Source organism: Musca autumnalis, unplaced genomic scaffold (assembly GCF_047663935.1).
Source record: "Musca autumnalis isolate F117 unplaced genomic scaffold, ASM4766393v1 scaffold_5, whole genome shotgun sequence".
NCBI lineage: Eukaryota > Metazoa > Arthropoda > Insecta > Diptera > Muscidae > Musca > Musca autumnalis.
In genome coordinates this window covers 172,954,840-172,978,161 of record NW_027412088.1, presented here as the reverse complement: position 1 = coordinate 172,978,161, position 23,322 = coordinate 172,954,840, and the positions used below count along the sequence as shown (strand labels likewise).

At 33.1% G+C, this 23,322-nt stretch overlaps 1 protein-coding gene across 33 annotated transcripts in view; it reads right to left on the bottom strand.

Annotated features, from left to right (window-relative positions):
• Nucleotides 1-23,322, bottom strand: part of hts (adducin 1-like protein hts) — a 123,481-nt gene that overhangs the window by 97,823 nt on the left and 2,336 nt on the right. The gene's annotated exons all lie outside the window — the stretch shown is intronic.

Genomic DNA, 23,322 nt, shown 5'->3' with positions numbered 1-23,322 from the left:
TTTCAACACATTTCAATTATTATCTCACTTATTTTTACAAATAATGTCAAAAATTTGTCTTCCCTACTGTCTGTGAAAAAATGATGCACAGCTGGGAGACAAACGACATAAGTATGTACATATGTGTTAGTAAATCAGAGTTGAAGACAAACTGTCTAGTGTAAAGGCCTAGTTAGGCCATGTTTATATTATAGCCTTTTGCAGGGTTAACCTTTTTAATTCGGGTTTCTTTGACGTATAAGCAAAGGAATTGACATTTGAAACCCAGTGGGTTTGGTAAATCCGGTTATATATAAACGTACTATAATACCCCGGTTACACATAACCGGATTATCCCAGTGGGTTTCGATTTCAAATGTCAATTCCATAGCGCAAACGTCAAATAAATCCTCTCGAAGTGGGTTAACCCGCCAAAAAGTCTAGTGTAACCGTACTATAACTCTTTTAAATAACATTCTCATACTCTCACGAATGATTTCCACAAACCAAGTTATCATTTGTTTGGTAATGGAACGCATTTTGTTTAAGTGTACAAAAAAATCTGTGATCAGTACAACTCTCGTTTAGGGGCACCTCTCGGATCGGGCTGAAATTTTCACCATAGGTAGTCCTTGAGACCCTGATCACAACGATATATAACTTTTCCGGGGGAAGTACATACTTACCGAGATATGGGTCTTGACATTTTACTATTTTTACTTGGGCAATATGGGTATCATTTTAAAGCTCGTGGTGAGTACTTTTCTTTGCCATTACGACATTTGCTTCAGATTACAACAATATATAGCCGGGATTAAAAACTTTCTCCTATGGACAGGAGCAAAAGTGGGCTACGCGAACAAAAGTTTCTCCAAAATTATAAGTTTTCTTTCCTCCGGGAAAGATATATATAGTCGTGATCAGGGTCCCAAGCACTATCTATGGTAAAAATTTCAGCCCGATCGGAGAGGTGCCCCTAAACGAGACTTGTTCCAACTTTCTTTATGTTGTTGGGGAAATTACAACAATAATAATTTTTTATAAAGGGCGTTTCATATTCGTACAGCTTGTGTGATACTACTACCTGGGTAATTGCGGCATGATTGATTTCTAACCTATTTTTTATTTGTTGGGTAATGGAACGCATTTCGTTTAAGTGTAGAATGAACCGCCATGACTATAACTTTTTTTAAACAACATTCTCACACTCTCAAATTTGGTTTAGACCAGGGACGAGTTTCTTTGCTTAGATCGTATAGTGAGGGCGCCCACTGAGTTGTTTTTGCATTTGCTTCTCTCTCTCACGTACAGTGTAAATGAATGAAAACAAACAAAAACATAATGTGGTTGTTGCTTTTTTCACTCATACGTTCAACACCTTTTGAGATTGAGTCTTTTAAATAAACTTCTCACACTCACAGTGAATGGTTTCCCCAAATTCTCCCCACAAGCCACTGCCTACTAGATGGCGAATAAAGTAAATTTCCATTAGAACTACAGATTAAGTTCAAAAATATGTTTAACTCTTTCACTATAATTGATGATGGAAATTGTTTTTCCAAATCAATAACATCATCCATCCATCACATTAAGGTAGATACAATTTCAGTTATTCATGTTACCTAGAGGAGTTGAGTGTAAAAACTGATGTGTTGTTGTTGTTGTTGTGGCCAAAAAGGAACAGCGGCACAGAGGTGGATGAGTAAGAATTAATTGCTTTTCTATTGAAACTATTTAATTACAGACGCTCTTAACATGGAAAGTCGCCGAGTATTATGTCTGATAAGCTGTGCTAAGTGCTGCTGACCAGCCATAAAAAATACAAAAAAATGGAGCAACAAGAATTGAAGAAGAAAAAGTAGCCCCACTCCTTCTCCAGGTAAATGGATAACTGCATTTATTTCATTTTTTCAAGATGGATGGATGGTCGTTGGCTGGTTACCCAGTGGGTTTATTGTCAGCCAGAGCCACCAGTCATGCTATTTGAGTTTTTGTTCCACAGCGAAAAGATGGGGAGCGGGGGGTTCTGATGGCAATAGAAAGAAAAGTGGGTTTCTGAATAGCAAAAGAAGAAGAAAACAACAAAAACACAACAACAAGAGAAGCGAAAGCAAGTGGGAAGTAAATAAAGAATCCCCTTTTTAATGGCAACAACAACCCATCAACCCAGAAAAAAAAGTAAAATAAAAAATTACTATGTCTGCTGCTTGAGTTTTATGCTTAAGCCGTTGTTTGTTTTTGTTGTTATGCCCATTCTTGTTGTTGTCCGGTATGCATGAATCTTCTGTTGCCTCTGCTGCTTCTTCTTCATTGCCTGCCTTTGTATAAATATTTTAAAAAGAACATTTTTCTTGGCCATATAAATCAGCAGCAAAAGAAAACAAAAATGTATTTAGCCGGTATTGCAATGCCAGTCAGAGCGAGCCTCGAGTAACTCAATAGATATGTGAGTATGCTGCAGCAGCATGTAGATATGTACATGCTTCTTCTTGAGTCATCGTCTCGTCGTCGGTACAGCTTCAAACTGTACATTTAATGTTGTTTTACTTGATTTACGTGTTTTGTATTTGATTGCTTTTGCTGTGTGCTCTGTTATTTTCTTTCATTTCACTTTAACAATATTTGATAGGGACGGAACGGACTTCTTTCCTTGATTGCGGTGTTGCATTGTTGTTGTTCTCCTTCTCTTATTATTATTTGGTAAACATAACATCATCTCTGAACATAGGCAATAACGTAAACAAAACAAGGCTAACGTCAACATCATATCACTCATGGGAGAGAGAGAGGTAGGTAGCAGACTCAATGACTCGGCTCTCTGTTCACTTTTAATTTATAGAATATATTTGAGTTAAATAGGAAAATATGCTCCAAATATTGAATAAATACATAGAAAATTGTTAAATAAAGAAAATTCCCATTGATTTGCGTTAATATTTAAAGAAATTTTCTTTGATTTGCCCAAGAATTAAGATAAAGCCAAACATTCACAATGAAGTGATAACACTAGAAATTTATCATTCATTAACATCAATGGTTCTCTGTTCACGTTAAATGAAATTTATAGAATCTTTTTGAGTTAAATAGAGAAATATACTCCAAATATTGAATAAATACCTACATGGACATGTATTAATAAAAGAAAATCAAAAATGATTTAAACAAATTTACTTTTTTGTTCTAAAAATTAAGATAAAGCAAAACATTCACAATGTAGTGATAACACTAGAAATTTATCACCCTTTATAGCACGGTTACACTATAGCTTTCTGTCGGGTTAACCCACTTTAAGAGGTTTTTTTATGTTTGCGCTATGGAATTGACATTTGAAACCCAAACCCACTGGGTTAATCCGGTTAAGTGTAACCGGGGTATTAACATCAATGGTTCTCTGTTCACTTTAAATGAAATTTATAGAATCTTTTTGAGTTAAATAGAGAAATATACTCCAAATATTGAATAAATACATGGACATTTGTTAAATAAACGAAATTCCTTTTTGATTTAAACAAATTTACTTATTTTTGCCCTAAAAATTAAGATAAAGCAAAACATTCACAATGAGGTGATAACACTAGAAATTCATTATCGCCTAATAGATATCACCTCACAAACATGGTGATGGAAGTTGAGGTACAGAGTGGTACAGAGTATCATAATTTATTTAGAGAAATTAAACAAAATAGTTAAATAATAACTTAAAATTGTTAAAATATCAACAAAGTTACTCAAATTTATCCAATAATGCAAGTGTAAGAAAACCATTCACCACAGATAAATTCCTCTTTACCCCAAATAGATTTCGTGATTAATGGGGGAGGACTTGTAACAGAAATCTCACAGATTCAATATAGATTATCTCTATTTTTCTATTACTTTATAATCAAAATAACCTTAATCTACATTGTAGAGAACGAACATTTCTATAGCAATTCAAAATAAATTCTGACACAATTGTGTTGTGGTGGCAGCAGAAACAAGCAGCAGCACACCGAGGCAATATCTCTTGGGCTAACGTCACCACCCTCCATGCCACCCCACATAATTCGTGAATAGTATATCACAAACACTTGTTAATTTTTGTGTAAGCATTGCAACAATTGTATATCCACATTCAATGGCACACAATGTGGGGTGGAAGGAATTTGCAAGCCACAAAATAGAAAAAAAGTTGGAATGGGGTCGTCCATCGTATGTCTGTTTGTCTACATCATCCATATATAAGTATGTGTAAATATTAATTTTATTTGGGTACACTGTACTGTGTATGCCTTAATTTTGGGTCAGTTGGTGGGTTTGTCATGTAATCTCACCAACTATATTATGGAAAAATAAACATACCATCCATCATCAATGCAAATTGCACAAAAAATCACACCCTAAATGTAAATATTTTATTTTTTGGTTACATATTTCATTTTTTACATTCCCATGGTGGGAATTGTATATGCAGAAGCTGCGCGTTTAATAAATATGCGCAACAAAAGGCTAGGTTAATGATTTTGATATGCAAAATATTTATTTATTCGAGATTAACTTGAAATTTACACTAGCAGTAGGTTTACATTTATTAAATCCACTCGATTTCAAACTGTCAATTCCTTTGCGTTTACGTCAAATGAAAACTCATCTGAAATCCATTTGACATTTAAGCAATGGAATTGACAGTTGAAATCGAGTAGATTTAAATGAAAACGTAATAAAAATTTCTTAATAGTACGTTTATATATAACCGGATATAACAAACCCACTGGGTTTCAAATGTCAATTCCTTTGCGTATACGTCAAATAAATTCTCATAAAGAAGGTTAACCCTGTAAAAGGCTATAATATAAACATGGCCTAAGACTAGACAATATAACCATCTCACTAATCTAATGCATGATGATAACAAGTTTACGAATAGAGTGTAAAACTACTTTTATTTTATACACTTATACGATAATTAAGAGAATTATCTTGATTTATTTGACATATATTGTATGAAAATTGACAACTGAAGTCCACCGGATTTGCTAAATCCATCGTAGTGTAAACGTTCTATAATGTAGACATCGGAATTTGCATAATTTTTAAAAATAAAAAAATTCTGTTAAATTAACCAAAAATGTTCACGAATCTTTCAGCTGCTTAACTATGGAGCGCATTTTGTTTAATTTGGTCAAGAGGAACAACCATGTAGTGCAATTCTCCAACTCATTTTGCCGTTACTGACACAAAAATCGGTAAAAATTAAAACGCAAAATTATGAAAGAAATATACCCATAAAAGTAGACAACACTGTTGTTATGTCTCGGACACAAGGATAACTTTTTTGGTCGCTTAATTACCGAAAAAGTTTGTCAAAATTTGTCGATACTTTTTTTTCACTTCAAATTCACAAAAACGCATGTTTCCTCTCTAAAAGTTCGGTATATCAAGTATTAATTGATTGGTATGTTCCTTTACTTTTGAAAATGGTAAAACCGGTACAAGTAGTAAAAAATATAAACTGCTCCCATATGGATTGTATTGTGTCTGAAGTAAAGGAACGCTTTTCGAGTAAAAGGTGCTAAAAATTGAAGATTCTTGCACGTAAAGGAACAGACCATATATGTATTGAATATTTAGTGTCCAAAATCTCCTTATTTTTCTAGCATTCCCCTCCAGTTTTTATTTATCAACCATTAAGTTCCATTAACCGTGCATTTTTTGGCTATGGAGCGCATTTTTTTAGGTTTGCCAATAAAAACAATCCTGTTTGGAGGTTTGTTTACAATGTTAAGAGACTTTGGCTTTTCGCGAATAACATTTTCTTCATTCACAAAGGATTTCTTTTCCCCTCAATGAAACTGTGAAATAATTATTAATAGGTAAATAATTTACCAAATTTATTACACCTCCCTTGTTATTTATATTATTTAACCAATGAATGATGATATTTACTTTTTTTTTGCCTTCCTTCCTTTTTTCCATAGAATATTATGCAATCCAAGCAATTTTTATATCAATACATATTGATAGAATCCAATAAAAAAAGAAAAAACGATTTTTTTTCAAGATAAAAATCCACTCTGCATGAAATTTTATTTGTATTTGCCATGAATTTGTGGTAAGAGTATTTTTTATATGCCAAACAGGGTAGGCAGGCAGTCGAGGCGTCAGGCAATGCTTACTTTTGGCCTGTTTAGGTTGGAGAGATATGTTTACTTTTGTTGCTTGGCTTATCGTATTTGTGCGATCGATCGTGTTAACACAAACATATGAAAACACTCACCACACGCAACACGAAGAATTAAAAAAAAAAACAAAAACAAAAATGAGCGAACAAAGTTAAACAAACCATTATCTTTTGATATGTTTTCATGATACCAAATTGAATGGCCGGCAAGTTCTGCCTTAATATACACGACTAATCAAACATAAAACATGCCTTATGACGTCATACTTTTATATTTAGTTAAAAAAAAGTGATGTGTTTTGCCATAATTCTTCTTCTAGCTATCCATGTAGTACTCGTTTAAAATATGCAAAGAGTAACACACACGAATGGTACGAATGGTGCGAATGATGGTCGGTTTGGTCTCCGTCGTTTGTACACATCACTTTGCCATAACCTTTGTATTTAACTCTGAGAATGAGGTACCTACAATAGATGTCACAATTGTGTTAACCACTCCGAATGTATGACAACTACCGTGTCGTTTCGTTTATAGGGCCCGATTAAAAGTCTTTCTCCCATTACCCCCCTTTGCTTGTTTGTCATTATAATGAAACCATGAGTGAGTGCTGGGCAATAGTGTAGAAGTGTCCACAAGTTCCATTATAGTGTTGTAATTTATGCAAAAGTGCTCTAGAACTCAGCAAAAAACAAACCGGAAGGAAATTATTGTATGGAACAACAAAAAACCTACAACAGAAAACCATTGAAAAGGCATACAATTGCCATGACGTTTAGTGCATGTGCAGGCAGGCAACAGTAAAAATATAATAATGGAGGGCGCAAATCATGAACCGAGACTTTAAGTGGATGCAAATCAGTCAGAAGAAGAAAGAAGAAGAAGCAGTTGTTATTATTGCTTGGTTGGTTGGTCATTGATAATTGTCGGCTAATCAGGAAAGAGACGTCTTAAACTTTTGGCACCAGACATCTTAACAGTAAAAAAAAAAAAACTACAAAATAACTGTAACGAGTCTCGAAGTAAAGAGGAGAGGGTGATAGGGTTGCCATCATATAGAGGACAATTCTTGTTTAGTGGCAATAACACTGAAAGTGATGTCAACTTTACATGTAAAATCACATTTATTTCATATGAAACTTTCAATATGAGACGTTTTTCCTGCAATTAGACACTTATGTTACACGTAGAAACTTTAACACGTTCGCGGACACCCAATTTTTTTTCAGAAGTTAGTTTTTTTGTATTTATTAAATAATTATTAGTCCTATTACAATTTTTTATTTATTATATTATGTATATTGATAAAATTAATAGTACTATGTACTTTAATCGCAAAAACGTACGATTGTATAGAAGTAAATGACAAAAAATTGACTTTGCAAATGAATGCTATAGCATTCACGTCCGCGTGTTAATACGAAACTTTTTTGAATTTATGGGTGAGAAAAGAGAAAGAAGCTACTTCACCTCCGTTCTCTCCCAAAAACTATGAAATTCCGCATGTAAAAGTTGCATTGTGTGGCATAAGAGTTAGTATACTGAAATATAAGGACATGTTTATATTATAGCTTTTTGCAGGGTTAACCCACTTTATGAGGATTTATTTGAAATATACGCAATGGAATTGACATTTGAAACCCATTGGGTTTGTTAAATCCGGTTATATATAAACGTACTATAAACTTGTATTTGACGATAATTCCCGTTAATTGTGTTCTTTTCGATTGAGTTCTTTTCGCCGACAGTGATGCCAACTTGACATTTGTCAACAATTCATTTTCAGGTCACTTACGAATTTTACACTCCTTACCAGGGGTGCCAAGTTGGTGGTTTTCCCGCTACTTGTGATTTTTGACGTACAAAAACCACTGTTTAAACAGGAATGTCAACAGTTTTAAAGAAAAAATCGCTACAGACCTATGGTGCGTATGTGGCTGTAGCGATTTTTACTTCGGAACAGTTGGCATCCCTGCTCCTTACTTAGTTAAAAAAGTCCGTTTAATGCGAAAATGTAAAGAATAAAAACACTCCTCAACTATGGCGAGTTATTGCCAAACAGTGATGCCATCTTGGCGATTTTTCATCCTTTACGTTTCTACAAGTAATGATAACAAATCGTTTTTTTTTTTCTATTAAAAACCACAAAAAATTATTATATATTCTTCATTATATTAGGCAAATGCCAAATGATGTGCCAACAATAATGCCACCGTTCTGAGCAATAGTGGGATTCTCTAACGCATTTTTTGGTCACCGACAAAGGTCGGTAAAATCAGGGTTTCGGAGTCGAGGTATTTTTGGCTCGACTCCGACTCCGACTCCAGGCGAGTTTTTTTCACGACTCCGACTCCGACTCAGACTCCGGGTCGACTCCGAGAGTGAATTCCTATATCACTAAAAATGAATAAAATGTGCACAAATTTTTAATATTTTCCTATATTTTGGCCTATATAGGCTAATGTCCTAATTTCCTTACATATTCATTACTGTTTCTGAATAATCTTACATTGAAATATAGCAAAGTTCGAAAGTTTTTGTCAGTTTTCCATTTGTTGCACTAGTATATTCTGGGCGGAATTCTTTCGCGTGAGAAAATCTTTAAGCTTTCAAAATATGTGAAAATGATGGGGCAATACAAGTCGTAAGGACTACATGCAATAAAAACTATAAGCAATTCACGACTAAGTTTCAAACTGGATGTAAGCCAACATTTTAGAGTGCTTAGCCTTACAAGGAGACCCCAAGTTGTAAAGCTCAATAAAAGCCATTTTTCATAATTGTTTTTCGAGAAAAACTACGTATCTTTTTTGCAGATTTTTTTCTTCATCTGAAAGAGAAAAATATTACGAAGTTTTGAGGCCGTCTACGAAACCCTGTTTTTATTAAAGCATTTTGCGGTGCCCACTCTATCTCGACAACTAATAAACCAATTGTCATATATTTTTGTGGCCGATTTCGAGAAAAACACAGTTTATATGCTGCATACAAAATTAAATAAATTGTTCCCATCCAACGCTTATTCTGAGGCATTATTGTTCCGATCGACTTTAAAAATTTGACCACATATCATATGCTTTTTTCTGAAATTTACAAATAGGGATTAAGGGGTGATCCCCATTTGTAAATTTCAGAAAAAACTAAAATTCAGCGCTCACATTTTGAATTTTGGTGTGGGTGGAGTGGATAATTTTATTGAAATATTTGAGATATATTGTGTACACCACTCAGCACGTAGGCAGATGGATGTTTTTTTGGAACTGAAAAATTAGCAAACGATGAGATTTCGTACATGAAAATATTCTACAAAAATGTTGCTAGAAAAATTTTATGTAGGGTCGGTCCACTAGGACAAGAAATCGACATTGTAATGTCATGTCATTTCATTGTCCTGTATCACTTTTAACGGATCCTTTCTCATGAAAACTTTATGATTATGTATTTCATTGAATTTCGTATATGCAATTAATTGCGTAGAAAACTCGGATACACATGTTATTTGAATGTCTCCATCTAAAGCCCTCATTGATTATATAATGAATCCTATGGGATCATTTGAGGTTCTCAATTGGGGATATCATTCACAAAAGGAATTGTCCTCCCCCAGATCATAACTTTCATTTTGTGTCACAGGGTATTCACTAAGATTTCCCATAGAGACCACAGTGTCTTTAATAGAAGACAAGGATGATTTCTCATTCAAAACAAGATGAGAATACCAGTAGACCTTTGTGAGAAGACCAGTAAGAAATCTGACGAAAGAAGTTAAGAGTCCAATCTTAATTCGATCTCAGAGGATAGTAAATATCCTGTGAAATTTCATTTTACTTAGTATAAAATATAATTTGCATATATATTTTCTTATACCTTTCTTTTAAAATAAATAATGATTTAAAAATAATGTTCTTGTTCCAAATTTAATGTTATATTTCTATAACGTGGAAAAAAATTTGCCCGGAGTCGGAGTCGAGTTATTTTTTTCGACTCAGACTCCGACTCCGACTCCAGCAAAATTGCTCGACTCCGACTCGTAGACTCCGACTCCGACTCCGACTCCGAAACCCTGGGTAAAATTTATGAATGAACGCAAATTTATGAATGAAAAGAATGAATAAAAGTTGGAAACACTGTTGCTATCGGTAATTACCGATTTTTCCGATTTTTGTCGATAACCAAAAAAAATGCGTTAAAGAATCCCACTACAGGGCTGCTATAAAGGGACATATTTCAATCAGTGTTGTCAACTTGGTGATTTTGGTGCTTTAAAACTTCTAAAAGTGATGACAAACAAGAGATTTTTTACATTAAAAACAACAAAAACTGTTACATTTTCTTGCAAATATTAATGAAATGTCAAATGACGTGCATACAATAATGCCAACCTGGTGATTTTTTAAGTACAACGGGCACGTTTGTGTAATCATTAGTCCTTTTTATGTACATATTAGGTAACTAGTTGCAATAAAGCAGCAATTATGATGAAAATAAAAGTTTTTAAAGTAATTTCCATATCTGTACACAAACGATTTTTCTATAAAAAGTCAAACGAACAAATTAAAATTCGTTTTAAGATAATTCAAAAATATCTTCTAAACTATTCAAACATATCTCTAACAGTGGTGACAACTTTACGAGTATATTAACATTACATTCTCTGTTCATCATTACAGAAATCCTCCACGAGGCCATTATTCGTCGGCACCAATTGAAACGATTTGGGACTAGAGAAAGGACTGATAATTAATCGCCACGAACTTTTGCAACTCATTACAAATTGTGAAGCGTCAAGAAACGGATTTTACAAAAAATGATGTCAACATGGCGATTTTGCTAACTATAGAACTCTTGAATATACTAACAAATGGAGGCATTTTTAAAGATTTTAATAAAAAACCTTCGACACAGTCTTTTATTTATAGAAAATCTTCCTAACAGTTCAGCAATGATGCAAACTTTGTGATTTTGTAAGTTAAGTTATTTGGATCTAATGTTGTAAAATATTCGACACAGAATTTTTCCCACTTCCCATCTATCAAAATCTATGTCAATGCCTTAAGGTTAAAATGAAGAAAAAAGAAATATCACTTCAAATTTAGCATAGAAAGAAGAAAAATAACCCACCTATATAAACTTGAAATACAAACAAAATGAGGTTGATTCATACATTTTTGGTCAAACAAACCATCCACTACAAAGTTATTCATCAACGTAAAACAAATCATAATCATCATCACCACTTCTCTATAATACATCGTCATCATCATTCTGTGCTGTTTAATTTCGCCCAAAGATTCCACAAATGAATATATTTTGTATTATGTTTTCACACACATAGACAGGCAGCCAGCCAGCTAGGTATGGGAAAGAATAAAACAAACAAAAAAAATGGAAAGCAAAAAATCAGCACCCACGCATGAAATTATTATTGCTTTGGTTGGCTATGTTATTTTTGTTCTCGTCCGTTGTATGTTGCTATTAAAAAGTCAACTGTTGAAAATAATAAAAATAAGTGAAAAGATTTTGGATTTGGAAAAAAGCAAATTCACAAAAAACCGTAATAAAATCAAAAACCGCATAAACCATCATCTATGGTTGGTGGTGCATAACGAATTTCTTGTGTACTCTATTGTTTTGTTCGAAAATAACAAACATTTAATGGTGAACATTTTTTTTAAATTTTATAATCCATAGCGCGTTAATAATGGATTTAAGGTGAAAAATCTCAATTTTGTATGTCACTTTTGCAATAGTGATGTTATTTTGATAGCATCTTTATGTTAAAAGTTGAGAAAAATTTTATTTCTTTAAATAGGGTAAGTGCACCAATAGTCGGCACTTTAAGAGTTTGCCTAACTTCAATCCTTCGCCATTCCGACACAATTTGGCCAATTGCAATGCAATAAAGCTTATTTGCTTCGAAATTTAGTTTACTTTCCGATGACATAAAGAAATTTTGAATTATTTCTTTTAAAACTTGTGAAATTTGCGAATTTATAAGAATAGTGCTTTTTTGCTAGTAGTCGGCACCATTTTCCAATAGTCGGCATCACATGTTCCAATAGTCGGCACCTTGCATTTTTGTATATAAATGTTCTTTTTTATTATTTTAAATAACAAAAAGCATACTTTTACACAAATAATACATATTTCAACCGATATTGCTTTTAAAAAATAAATAAAATAAAGATTTTGTTAACATTTAGAATTCATTTAAAATTGTTAGTTTTATATTTGTTTTTAACATAAACGAAATTACTTGAAAGGTCAGTAGTATCTACAGTATTAGTTCATATTTCAAATAATTTTACATCATAAAAGTAAAACAATTGTAAATATATTGCTTAAATAAATTATTTGGTGCTATAGTCGGCAACTATTACCCAATTGCCGGCATGACACAAATGTACGCACTTCAAACCATGCCTAAATCACTAAAAAATCATTATTTTAATCAAACTATTTTTATTAATTAGACTTTAAAGTACTTATTTAACATTTTTGTACAATTTTGAGCTAAAAATAACGGACAAATCGGGTGTTTTTCACCCCATGCCGACTTCTGGCAAACTTTACATTTTGTTGTCCCTAAAGTCGGCATCGGCAAAAAGGCCAGAATTAAAATAATTTTTTAATAATTTATTTTTCTAAAGTGTTCTTTTGACTATTCTTTACGAAAACAACAACAATTTTGTAAAAGTTTTTTAAATTTTAATATAATTACAGACATTATTATGTTGACGTATCCACTAATTTTTTCTTAAGAGACATGCATTTTCGGTTGTGGTGAAAAACGCTCACTAACAAAAAGCTAAATTTCGATATAATAAATGGTCTTAGCTCAATGAAATTTTACACATAGTTAGCTGAGAGTATTGTTAAAGCCTTTTTGATATTATTTTCATATTTTGTTACAGAAATTTTGAGTTATTTAAACTCAAATACGAAAGATGCCGACTACTGGTACATGCCGGAGATAGGAGCACTTACCCTACCAATGTGAGCGCGCTTTTACCAATAAAGTTTGCAACACTGTTGTATTGCATTTTACAATCTCCCTGAAAATCCGTTATATTTTTAATAACAAGAGAACAATTTTTTACGTTGAAATGATAATGAATAGCGGTTGTCAAAGGAGTCCAACTTTATTAGCAGCTGATCAAGATAACAGCTTATTAAAGTTACACCATGTTTACATTTGCGCTTTTTGACGATAATGTTCTTTATTTATTTGACATATACGCAAAGGAATTGGCAATTGAAATCAAGACGATTTATTATATCCAGCTATGTGTAAACGTACGATACATTAGCCGCAAAAAAAATTACAGTTTCCAACCCTGGCATTCCGTTACTCCTGTATTCTCACAATGCTGTTGAACCGTTTTACGCCATGAAATAACTGTTCAATGATAAGAGAATATAGAGAGAGGTTGCAAAAATCACAACACATGCAATTGCATTAACAGCTGATCGGTATAACAGTTTGTTGGCAATCATAGACTCGAAAAAAAAAACGGAATGCCATATAAAAACTTTATATATTCTAAATGTTTTATTATAAAAATACATTATTTAATAATATAATAATTTTGCCTCAAGTGTTTGCGAAATTTTCTCCATAAAGAAACGCATTGAGGGTGGGCGTGCACATTAACATTACGAATCGAGAGAGTAGGGTGATATATTTGCTGAAATGTTTTCATTAGTGACAGAAAATATAATTTGTCACATGAAATTTTATAGACAAAACAAAATAAGATGAAAGATACGACGACAAATATGAACGAAATCCATTTGGTACGTGACGCGCTTTATTGACATTGAAAGTTTTATACATGAGCGAGAGGAGAGAGAGAGAGAGACTAAATTCCCCCAATAGTAGAAATGGCACAAAATTGACCTCGACCTCTATCTTTTTCTTGTCCAGAAAAATCCTGTGTAGTACCGTTTTTGAATCCCTTGTTAATGTGAAAAATGTCAAGAGTAAACTTCATAACTATGACAAGTAACTTCACAAGCAGTGATGACAACTTTGTGATTTCTGGTTCATCAAACTTCTAAAAGTGATGACAACTAACCGATTTTTTACATTAAAACCCACTAAAATTTTATTTTCTTCTTGTTTATAATAATGAAATTTCAGGTGATCTGCCAACAATAATGACAACTTGGAGATTTTTAGATACAATGGGTACCTTTGTGAAATCTATTGTCTTTGTTCATTTGAGACAAAACGTCAAACTTCATAACGATGACGGGACATTTTACGAACAGTGATGTCAATTTAGCGATTTCTTGTCATTTAACTTCATAAAGTGGTGACAACTAATGGATTTTTACATTAAAAACCACTAAAATTTTATTTTCTTCTTTTTTATAATAATGAAATTTCACGTGATCTGCCAACAATAATGCCAACTTGGCGATTTTTACGTACAATGGGTACATTTGTAAAATCTATTGCCTTTGTTCATTTGAGACAAAATGTCAAACTTCATCACGATGACGGGACATTTTTCGAACAGTGATGTCAATTTAGCGATTTCTTGTCATTTAACTTCATAAAGTGGTGACAACTAATGTATTTTTACATTAAAAACCACCAGCATTTTATTTTTTCTTGATTATAATAATGAAATATCAGGTGATCTGCCAACAATAATGACAACTTGGCGATTTTTAGGTACAATGAGTACCTTGTCCTTTTTTATATTACACTAAATGTGAAACTTCATAACTATGACGAGACGCTTCTCAAGCAGTGATGTTAACTTGGTGATTTCTGGATCATTACACTTCAAAAATTGATGGCAACTAATCGATTTTTTACATTAAAAAGCCAATAACATTTTATATTTTGTGATCACATTATTGAAATGTCAGATGATGTGCCAGCAATATTGCCATCTTGGCGATTTTTCAAGTACAATACATGAATACATTTGTGAAATTATTTGTTCTTGTTTATATTACACGAAATGTGAAACTTCATAATTATGACGGGACATTTTTCAAGGAGTGATGCCAATTTAGCGATTTCTGGGTCGTTAAACATACAAAATAATTACAACCAATAACTTTTTTTTGTTTAAAAGTGACTAAAATTATATACCTTCTTAATTATATTAATCAAAGCGCAAAGAATAATGCCAACTTGACGATTTTTACGTACAATGGGTACCAAGGATGGGTACTTTTGTGAAATCATTTGACCATGTTGACATTAGGCAAAATGTGACTATGACGGGATATTTTTTTAAGCAGTGATGCCCACTTTGTGATTTCTTGGTCGTTAAACATATAAAATAATTACGACTAATGAATTTTTATACCCTCCACCATATGGAGGGTGGGTATAATTAAATTTGTTATTCCGTTTGTAACACATCGAAATATTCGTCGGAGACCTCATACATAACGGTACCACCCGATTTTCGGTATTTTGAAGGTATTAGCTTCATTATCACACCGAAATGGCTGAAATTTGGTACTTAGTCTTCGTTGTGGGTATTTTAATTTCTGCCAAAATTTTGTCGATATCGGGCCATGCCTTCATATAGCCCCCATAGAACGGTACCTCCCGATTTTCGGTATTTTGAAGGTTTTAAATTCATTATCACACCGAAATGGCTGAAATTTGGAACTTAGTCTTCTTTAAGGATACAAAACGTTCCCCCAGAATTTTGTCGGTATCGGTCCACGCCTTCATATAGCCCCCATAGAACGGTAACTCTCGATTTTCGGTATTTTGAACGTGGTGGCCTCAATATTCCACCGAAATGGCTGAATTTCGGTATATAGCCTTTGTTAGGGGGTATACAACTTCCCCCTATACATTTGTTGGTATAGATCCACGCCTTCATGTAGCCCCCGTAGAACGGTAACTCCTAATTTTCGGTGTTTTGAAGGTTGTGGCCTCAACTTTCCTCCGAAATGGCTGAAATTTGGTATTTAGACATCGTTTGGGGGTTTTAAACTTTCCTCTTTAAATTTGTCGTATAGGTCCACGCCTTCATGTAGCCCCCATAGAACGGTACCTCCCAATTTGCGGTATTTTGAAGATTGTTGCTTCAATATTGAAAAAATGGCTGAAATTTAGTATTGAATTTTCTTTGAGTCTAAAAACTTTCCGTCAGATATTTGTCGGTATAGATCGAAGTTTTAAAATACCCCCGGTGCTTCACATTGTTTTACCGAAATTGCTGAAATTTTGTATTACAGGGTATAACAAGTTCGGCCCAGCCGAACTTAACGCTCTTCTTACTTGTTTTCTTTAAAAGTCACTAAAATTATATATTTTCTTGATTATAATAATGGATTGTCAAAGTGCAAACATTAATGCCAACTTGGCGATTGTTACGTACAATGGGTACCTTTGTGAAATAATTTGTCATTGACGGGTACATAGTACAACACCTTTTTCACGGTCAAATACAGGAGTTTTCTAGCGACAGAAGACTGTGAACCTCCTTAAGTGAAGTCAATTTCGAATTTTGCAGTTTCAAAAATATTTGCAATATCATAAATCAATCAAATTTGGTAAACCTACAGTTATGTCAGTCGGTAAACATTTCTAGTGATGTCTAGTAGTCCCAAGTTGGCGATTTTTTATCTATCAAATAGATCTTGGAACGCTAAAATTTCAACCTGTGTAACAATAGAGATTTATGAACATTTCTTAGATGTGGGGTCAATTTGGCGATTTTCATAATCTCTGAAATTTGACAACTTTGGTCGAAAGAAAAAACTGATAATTAATCGACAAAAAGTTTTGCAACTCATAACAAAATTTTCACGGGTCAAGAGAGGGATTTTACAAACAATGATGTCAATTTGGCGATTTTGCTAACTTTAAAACTCCTAAATTTGATGACGTTCTTACAGATTTTAAAAGAACAAAGACATTTATTTGTAAAAAAATCAACAAATAAGTTGAATTATAATGCAAATTTTGCGGTTTTTGTATATGTTATTTGTATCTAATGGTGTAAAATATTTGCCTTATTAAATCTGCAAGAAAATTGTTCAAAAACTAATTTCAACAAAAATCACTACTAGCAGAATCGATCGATCTGTCTTCACAGACTCCATTTATGAATATGTTGTTTCCAAATTCGAAATAATATTAATAATGAATAAACAATTTTTTTTTTGTTATTATCAAAAAAGGGGGCGTAGTTGCGGTGTTACCAACTGCAGTTTGTTTACACAAATAAACTTATGTATGCTTATTTTTCTTATATTTTCATTTTGGCCTTCTATTTGGTTGTGAATCACCACAAACTATTGCTTTTCTACATAACATAAATATACTGCTTGAATTTCTTCGTTCCTTCCATTTTATTAATTTTCTTTTTTTATTAAGAGAAAAAAAGTGAATAACATAATAAATGTTTACCGCTATTAGTGATTATGACTATCGTTGTTATTGCAAGTGAAGGTGCTGCTGCTGCCGCTTGCAGTGGTGATGAATGCTACTTTTTTTGAATAACTTGCTAGTGGCTTTGTTGGATGGTGCTTGCTTACTGCTGCTGCTACTTTTGTGTGTCGGATGGTTGGTTGCACGTTGGTGGTAGTATATAATTTAATGCCGCTCCCACTTTCATTTGTTATTGTGATTATGTTTTTTTATGTACTTTTTTTTTCTGGCTTGCAACCTAAATCTTTAAGGAGTTTTTTCTGTTAAGTTTTCCACACACACCTTTTTTACTTATTTGCGGCATAGGAAACTCTAGAGTAACTGTTTACAATTGTATAATACAACTTTCTATAAAATAACCGCTACTTTTCTCCACAGGTTCCATTAGGTTTTATTAATATTTCAAGAATTTTTATATTAACAAGAAAAGATAAGTGTTGACATATTTTTTAAGAAAAGTATTGAATCATTTAAATGACGTTAACATTTGCGTTTAAAGGGACGGGGGTATAGAGAAAATATTTTAAAATTCTATCTTATCTTATCATTTTAAAATGAGCAAATAAAGCTCATAACATCCATAGCCCAACGACGTCTTTGAAGTGAAGTGGCTGGCTCTCTGTTAACTTGTTTTAACCAATTTTATTAGTTGCCCCCATATTTTTAATAACCGTCCTTCAATATATGTATTATACAATATTTTAGATGACAAAAACAGTTATTTGTATTATCGCTAAAAGTTTTACATAATTATTTTCTATTTTACCAAAAAAAAAAAAGATAATTCTAACCATCGTATATTTTATTTGTCAAATAAGTCGATTTGAAATTAGATTCTGAAAGAAAACTGTAAGTGTTTAGTTGCAAAGATAATAGTACTTAAATAACCACCAACTCATGTAAGGCAATGTTTATATTATAACCTTTTGCAGGGTTAACCTTCTTAATGAGAATTTATTTGACATATACGCAAAGGAATTGACATTTGAAACCCAGTGAGTTTGTTAAATCTGGTTATATATAAACGTACCATAATAGCTTAATTCGTTTTTACTGCCAGGCATCTATTTTATTTTATATCAATTTCATTTTATTTACTTTTAATATTCGAATTCTCTAGTAATTGTAAAGATTTTTAACATTTGGCACAGCTGCAAGACTCTTTTTTATATTATTTGCCCTTTTCTTACTAAATTCCATGTAAAATGTAAGACTTTCAATTGCATATTCCGCAAGAATAGCTTCCATGTCTTATAAATCCTTTTTAACAACATTATACTGACAATGGCAATCCTACAGCGCCCATAGTCAAGAAATCATCTAACAGTGATGCCAATTTCGAGCTTTTGTTATGAATATCAACTCAATGAACAACATCATCAGGGACGGGAACTTGGTATTACTGTTAATTTGGCAACAAGGCAACAATACAAGGTGTAATATCAACAAATTCTCTAGCAGTAATGACAATTTAGAGCTTTTGTTATTGGTATTGGCAAATCTTAAAACAAGAACATACATCACCAGGGATGGAAACGTAGTATTAGTGTTACTTTGTCAGCACTTTTTACTCGCAAAATACATAAATATGTGGGTTCCATTTAATAGTTTTTTACATTATTAGCCTTTTTTATTATATTAGCCCTTTCCTTACTAAATTACATTTAAAATATGAAACTTTCATATTCTGCAAGAAAGGCTACCTTCCATGTCTTATAAATCCTTTTTAACATTTTATTGACAATGGCAATCCTACAGCGCCCATTGTCAACAAATCTTCTAACAGTGATGCCAATTTCGAGCTTTTGTTATTGACATTTATGAATATCAACTCAATGAACAACATCATCAGGGACGGGAACTTGGTATTACTGTTAATTTGGCAACAATACAAGGTGTAATATCAACAAATTCTCTAGCAGTGATGACAATTTAGAGCTTTTGTTATTGGTATTGGCAAATCTCAACTCAATGACTACATCAATAATAGAAATTTAGTATTAGTCATATTTACAAGACTATTGTAATGCTACAGCGTGTAATGTCAACAAATCCTCTAGCAGTGATGCCAATTTAGAGCTTTTACAATTAACATTGGCAAATCTTTAAACAAGAAAATACATCACCAGGGATGGAAACGTAGTATTAGTGTTACTTTGTCAGCACTTTCTACTCGCAAAATGCATAAATGAATGAGTTTCGTTTCTTAATAGGTTTTTTACATACAAAAGTCCAGAAATATTCCAACGGACAAAATTTGAAATTTTGCAAAATAAAATATACAAAAATTTTTAGCATTTCCCCCACTCTGGCTACGACGGTGCTGAAAAGTATACATCAATTATGATATGCAGTATGTTCAACCTATAGTTTGCCAACCTATAGTTTGCATATAAAACCCAGAAAGCAGGCAGGAGACCGAGGTGATAAATTTCATAGACATTTTTATACCCTCCACCATAGGATGGGGGTATATTAAGTTTGTCACTACGTTTGTAACTACTCGAAATAATCATTGAAGACCCCACACACTATATATATTCTTGATCAGCGTGCAATTCTACATCGATATAGCCATGTCCGTCCGTCTGTGGAAATCACTCTAGCGTCCGAACGGATTGACGTAGGTGGATGAAATTTTGGGAAAATCTATTATATTTACGTAGGACTTTTGGTATTGAAAGCGGGCTATGTAGGTCCACGCTTTCGTATAGCCCCCAAACAAAATGACGCGTGACGCGTCGTCGTTTTAAGGAATTTTTAAGACACTTGTCCCATTTTACCACCGAATTGGTTGTAATTTGGTATTTAGTGTCTCCAGAAGCCAAAAAACATTCCTACCAAAGTTGGTTTATATAGGTCCACGTTTTGGTATAGCCCCTATATAACGCCCATATAAAGTACGCGTCATTTTTAAATATTTTCAATGTATTATACTTGGTTTACATTTACGAAATATACTCGATTTCAACTGTCAAATCCATAGGTTAAACGTCAAATGAAATCCAGATGAGATTTCATTTGACGTTTGAGCTATGGAATTGACAGTTGAAATCGAGTGGATTTCGTAAATGTAAACTTAGCATAAGCCCCATTTGACAACAGAATCGGTTGTAACTTTGTATTTTGTGTTTCCAGAGGCTACGAAACATTTCTACCATAAAATCTTTACATAGGTCCACGTTTTGATATAGCCCCCATAGGACGATATCTCCCGATTTTCGGTATTTTGAAGGTTTAGGTCTCATTATCACACCGAGATGGCTGAAATTTGGTATTTAGTCTTCGTTGGGTGTATAAAACTTTCCCCCAGAAATTTGTAGATATATGTCCAAGCCATCATATAGCCCCCATAGAACGATACCGTCCGATTTTCGGTATTTTGAAGGTTGTGGCCACATTTTTTTTTTTTTTATTTCCTTTATTATTCCACTTGGGAACATAGGGCTTCTACATGAGTTTTATATAGAGGTTTATTGTGGCACAATGATTTTAAGTCATGGAATGATTTATTTTGTTTTTCGAGTTCCTTCATCGTTGTTCTTCGCCATGTATTGCTTGGACGGCCTGGACGTCGGCTGCCCTGTGGGTTCCATTCTAGGGCTATCCTTGGGATGCTGTGTTGAGGCTTGCGCAGAGTGTGGCCTATCCAACTCCATTTCTTTCTTAATAATTGCCGCAATATAGGCTCTTCATTTGTCAAGGACCATAGCTCTGTATTTCTGATTGTGTTAGGCCAAAATATGCGGCATATTATTCGTAGGCATTTGTTGATGAATGATTGTAATAATTGAGCCGTTTGTTTCGGGTGTGGCCACATTAATCCACCGAAATGACTGAAATTTGTGGTGGAGGGTATAAAAAGTTCGGCCCGACCGAACATAATGCTTTTCCTACTTTTTGTTGGTCAGGATTGTTACCATAGCGTTTACAAAAAAGGTCATATTATAAATATATTAATTTTTTGAAAAAAAAAAAATTTGAAAATTTTTTTTTGATTTTTTATTTTAAATTTATTTTATTACTTTTTTTGTAATTTTTGTAATCGGGTTTGGCTATTTTAATATATAGGAAAATATAAAAAAAACACCAAAGCACTCTTATACCCCCCTAGAACGATACCTCCTAATTTTCAGTATTTTGAAGGCTTTAGCCTCGTTATGCTGTTAAAATTACTGAAATTTGTTATTTAGTCGTCCATGGGGCTTCAAAACGTTCACCTAGAATTAAATCAGTACAGAAAAGGTCGCCCCAGCGTAAATAATGCTTTTCTATTAACGTATTTAAATATTTAAATATTCTGCATTTCCAAAAAAATGTTTGCATTGACTCCTTATTAAAATTAATAGTCTGACTTTCATATCCGTTCCGCTCTCTTGTCAAACTCTGTGCGTCTGATCCCCCGGCCTCTTGATACATTAAAGAATAGTTAAAACTACTTTTCATTAAAAGTATTAACGGTGCTATTCCCAAATATTATATTTATTTTTCTTTCTCCAAATCTAAAAAAAATCTTGGAGGAAGGGCAAGACAGTATCAAAATTTCCCGATTTGTTAACTTGACTTCACTAATTTTCTAAGACTACGGATGTTTATTTGCAATATTTTATTCCAATTACAACAAATTATGTCGAGATTTTCCAAAAATGTAAGAAAATTTTGTGTAATTTGCCTCGAAAAAGAATTCAAACCAAAAAATGATAAATTTTGGCGATTTTTTTAACTAAAAGACTTGACCACACTTTTATCCAAATGTATATTTCGAACTGTCATTTCCGCAAGTGAAGTAACAGCAGTTATTTTCATTTAATCAGCAAAGAATCTTAAATCACGTTGTCAATCACATTCGGGTCAAGTCGGGTTTACTAGTGCAAAAGGATACGAGTACTACTCATTGCCTATGAACTGTCAAAGCACAAAAATATAGCGGCTTTTTATTCAAGTGACGTTGCAACATTGTAATGTAAACCTATGCTAGTAGTAGAGAGAGAATGGCAACAAAAAATCAGTTCTGTCCAAACATCCAAAACATTCGGTAAGGATCGGGTGTATCGTGTAAAACGAGCCCAAGTACCACTAACTAGCTATGGACTGTCAACTCACTTAAATGGTACAAAAAGTTAGCGATTTTTGATTCAAAAGACTTGACTACACTCTTTACTAAGTCCGCTATTTCTCACTGACATAACAGCTGATGTTTCTGCAGTTTTGTCACATTGATCATAAATCATTGTATAATGCGACCCCAATATCTTAGTAAAAGAAACCCATTCGGTACGGGTCTAGGTGCAAAACGACCCGCCGAGTCAAACTGGTCGGCTAATGACAGGCATTTTAGGTCATTCGGTAATAATAAGACTGTATTTACACCTCGCACTTTTAACTAACAAAATTCTTGGTTTGTAGGTGAAAAGAAGTGTGAGGTTTCCCAATTCCCTTATCCATTACCAGAACAAACTGAATAATGCGGCATTCAATGTTTACTATTCCTCATTACAGTCAATTCTTAAAGGATTTTAAACTATTGTGGAAAATATAACAAAAATGACTGATTGAAGGCGATTGAAAGACAAAATAAAATGATCATTCATCATCATCAAAATACTCCGATCTGTCTGTAAAAGTAATCAAGTGATCACAATGATGATGATAAATACAAAAACATCTTCACAACAACACCAAAAATTCCCTTTATTTTTGAAGATAATCAAATTCGTAACACACACACAAGAAAACTTTTTTGGTGGAATACGTGAGTAAAGAGTG